The sequence below is a fragment of the Trichechus manatus genome, unplaced genomic scaffold (genome assembly GCF_000243295.1).
Source record: "Trichechus manatus latirostris isolate Lorelei unplaced genomic scaffold, TriManLat1.0 scaffold00003, whole genome shotgun sequence".
Classification (NCBI taxonomy): Eukaryota; Metazoa; Chordata; class Mammalia; order Sirenia; family Trichechidae; genus Trichechus; species Trichechus manatus.
In genome coordinates, this window is record NW_004443939.1 from 31035348 (window position 1) to 31039893 (window position 4546).

Here is a 4546-nt window from a genome sequence, read left to right on the forward strand (position 1 = left end):
GTATTTATGGTTGAATTACATTTATAAGAAAGTCAGGCAGTTTCCCCAGATGATAAGTCACTATGCATAATCACTAGGAATTAAAATACAGATGATAATAATAATAAATAATAATTATAGCAGTTACCATTTATTAAGCACTTAATAGTGTGAGACACAATGGTAAATACATTGCTTGCAATAAGTCGTTTGATCACTTGAACAACTTTATGAAACAAGCGCTATGATTACCTCTATTTTATTGGTGAGAAGTCTGAGACTTAGAAAGCTCAAGAAATATGCCCAAGGTTTCAAAGTTAGTATGTCTCAGGGCTGGGATTCAAGCTCAGGGCTTCGTATTCCTCTCCCAGTAAAGTACTCTCCATTGATGTACTTAGGATATTTGGATAGAATGAGATGGGAAAATTGTACATTGGAGTATCTTGACTTCTGCTCTAATCCTGCTCAGGTGGATCTTTTGCAAGGAAGAATCTTATCCTCTTTAAGTAATAATAGACATATATATATCGAACCCACCAGCTGTTCATTGGAAACCCTATGGGGCAGTTCTACTCTGTCCTCCTATAGGGTCACTATGAGTCAGAATCTACTCAACGGCAATGGGTTTATATATATATATACCTGCGAAGGAGTCCCTGGGTAGCACAAATGGTTAAGCACTCAACTACTAGCTGAAAAGTTGGTAGTTTGAAAACACCCAGAGGCACCTTGGAAGACAGGCCTGGTGATCTGTTTCAGAAAGGTCACAGCCTTGAAAAACCTATGGCACAGTTCTACTCTGCACACATGGGGTCACCATGAGTCGGAATGGATTTAATGGCAACTAATGACAACAACTAGACTGATAGCCATGCATGGATATTATCAGGCTGACATGAAATTCGCAACTATTGCTGAAAAAGAAATGGAGATACTTCTGGATGATATTGTAAGTGCCACATGGTTTAAATAAAATCTGTTTTTATTTAATACCCTTACTCATTTTTTTATTTCACTCTTGATCTTTTCCACTTCACTGAAAATTACCAATGACAATTAATTATTAAAATTCAATGGCCTTTTTCAGTCTTACTACGTTTTGTCTATATTTAACACAATCAACCACTCTCACCTTGTCAGCATTCTTTCCTGATGACTTCTGGTTTCTCCTATGTCTCTGTTTATTTTTACCCTTTTCACCATTTTCATTTCCTCAACTTGCCCACTAAATTATAGAGTTTCTGCTTTTGACAGTCTCCCCAAGATGTTCCGTCTCCTACCACAGGTACCATCCATGTACTAATGACACTGTTTCTTCTCTGGTGTGTCATACTGTGGTCAACAGTATAACCTCCACACTTCTTTCTAGATGATTTTATCCGCACCCACGTTTCAAAATCTATACCAAAAAAAACCAAACCCACTAGCGCTGAGTGGATTCTGACTCACAGTGACCCTATAGGATTTCTAAGGCTGTAAATCTCTATGGAAGCAGACTGCCACATCTTTCTCCCGTGGAGCCACTGTTGGTTTCGAACCAGAGAGCTTTCAGTTAGCAGTCAAGTACCATAACCGCTACGCCATCATGGCTCGTTTCAAAATCTATATGTAGCTAATATCTCTATCCTGACCTCCAGTGCCAGATTTCCAACACCTGACATCTCAAGATACCTGGACACGTACATCTAGATATCAAATGTGATTTTCTCCACACTTATCCTAAATAAGATGTTGTTAAGAGCATGCCTTCTGGAGCCTGATTCTTCCACTTACTTACTGTGACCTTGAACAAGTTACCTGAGAATGGCTTTGCTCTATGTTGTAATATACCTGTGAAAGATTATAATCTCTAGATACTGAAGAGCATCCATCTTATTTTCATGAGGAGGAGCAAGTTCAAACAAGTTTAAAGCTGAGTGCCAAACACACACATACACACATGCTTTCCTCTTCTCAGGATGAATCAGGGAGTCAATGGCTTTTCAGTACAGTACTAGTAAACGTGCCACCAACCTAAATGTGTACTTTGACCATTTCAAGCCTGTTAAAGTGACCTTATATTTGCACTGATTATTCACTATGTTTATAACACTTCTTTGGTCATCTGATACATTCTTGTTCATACTTCAAAATCCCTTTCTGATGCTTCCTCTTTAGTAATGCCTTTCCTGACCCCCTCAAGTAGAATTATACTACTTTGCATGTACCACAGTAATAATAATAATAGTATTCTATACTAGTATCGTGTCCTGTGTGTCTAGTAAGGGTCAAATGTTTATACAAGTTTTCTCATTTAATCCTCACAACAAGTTTATTAGGTAGTATCTGTGTCTTACAGATGATGAAATACACATTCAGCAAGACTGCGTAAGTTGCGCAAAGCACACAGTTAACATGTACAAAATCGGAATTTAAACCAACCTTTCTGGTTGGTATTAACTCGCATGTCTTCCACCACCCCCATACTTAGCATATGGTCAATTAAGTATTTCTCTCACTGTCTCTTTCACTTAATATTATGCAATCTCTTAAAGAACAGACGTAATTCCTGTTTTTATTTCCATTTTTACTAACAGTATCTAGCATATGGATGAAGTTTAAAAAATATGTGTATTAAATAAATGAATTAATCAACCAAGTAGTAATCAAATGCCACATCTGTACTGAACACATACAAATTCTAAAGAGATCATGCCACAAAAATAGAAGACATGGTCTCAACTTTAAGTAACTTACAATCTTCCAATTTAGTAGCAATGTAGGATAGTGTAAAAGTACAAAAATAAGCTTTGGTAGAGTAAAATTTCTAATTCTGACTTTGCCAGTAACAGGATTGGGAAAGTCATATAATTTTTCTGTTCTATGACTTCACAGTTTCCCAAAAGCCAAAAGGTTAGATCACGTCATCAGAAAAAAAGCTCTCTTTTGACTCTAATCATCCGTAACCACCCTCTAAGAAAGTCAGTCCTTGATAGCATACACAGTTTATATGCATAAATCACTGACTTTTAACAACAATTGGTTTAAACGATATTCAAATTATAACAGATACCAATTCAGGAAACATAGGCTTATATGAATCTGTTAAAATTTTTGAGTAGATATGAAAGCAGAAGAAGGGTTGACCTGGGGGTTTATTTTTGTTTTTATTTAATTCCATCTCAAAACTCGAGTTTCAATTTCCTCACATTTATAATAGAAATTCTGTGAAGATATAAAAAAGCCTTAACTAGGAACATGCATATAGTAGGTACTAGACAACTTCGTTTTCCTTTCCCCTTCTCCTCCTAATCACTTTCTCTTACGATTTATTTTTGTTGTTAGTTGCCATCCAGTCAGCTCCAACTCATGGCAACCCCATGTGTGCAGAGTAGAAGTGCACTCCATAGGGTTTTCAAGGCTATGACCTTTCGGCAGCAGATCACCAGGCCTTACTCTCAAGGCACCTCTGGATGGGTTTGAACTGCCAGTCTTTTGGTTAGTATTCCAGCTTAACTGTTTGTGCCACCCATAGAAATTTAAAAATAATCATTTTGTGGATCTAATCCTTTACATCCAAAACTAATCTTCAAAACATCTGGGAAACATCAAATAGAACACTGGAAGTGATCAATTAAAACAGATCCTTGCTGAGTCATCAGAGATGCACCTTTGAACCATCTGCAGGGCCTGCACAGGTGAGTTCCCACTGATGATTAGCCTGGTCCTGACATTAAGGGCGTCACAGTCAGAAGTGTACCCATCTGCATTATTCAGTTTGGATTTGACTACTTACCTCACTGTAACTCAGCTATGATGTCTACCAGAGACCTCAATTCCAAGTTTCACTATTATCCTTTTATTTGTGGCTTTCCTCAGCATCAACTTTCAACATATTTCATTTCCTCAAAAAAAGAAAAAGTGCTTCTTCAGTGCAGCCATGATTAATTAGTCAATCAGCAAATATTTTTTGAGTGCTTATGTTGTAGAAGCATTGTGAAATTGATTACTAGCAGATAAGAGAATATCAAAAAGAACCCTCACAATTCTGTATCTTAAGCATTCAGGTAATGCATAGTGAATACTTTCCCGCTTAACACGTGATTCCATTGTAGTAAAACAGGAAATATCAGCATCCACGAACTAATATAGAGATGTAATTTCATGAAATTGTAAGTAACAGCCAATGCTTCCCAACAAATTTTTGGCACAGATTGCTCAAGTTTTGACCCCTAACTCTATCATCTGAAGTATAATTTAATTGTCATTAAGATATAATTTTCTTGAATTGCTGGGCGGAAGGCTCTGGGGACCATGGTCTGGGGGAACATCTAGCTCAATTGGCACAACACAGTTTATAAAGACAATGTTCTACATTCTACCCTGGTGAGTAGTGTCTGGGGTCTTAAAAGCCTGGGAGCGGCCATCTAAGATACTCCACTGGTCTCTTCCCTTCGGGGAGCAAGGGCGAATGAAGAGAACAGGATACAAGGAAAAGATTAGTCCAAAGGACTAACTGTCCACAGCTACCAAGACCTTCACCGGACTGAGTCCAGTACAGCTAGATGGTGCCCGGCTACCACCACTG

The 4546-nt window shown here is 37.8% G+C and overlaps 1 pseudogene; it reads left to right on the top strand.

Moving 5' to 3' along the window:
- The first annotated feature begins 850 nt into the window (after positions 1 to 850).
- LOC101356592 (NADH dehydrogenase [ubiquinone] 1 alpha subcomplex subunit 3 pseudogene) overlaps positions 851 to 4546 on the top strand; it is a 40583-nt pseudogene continuing 36887 nt past the window's right edge.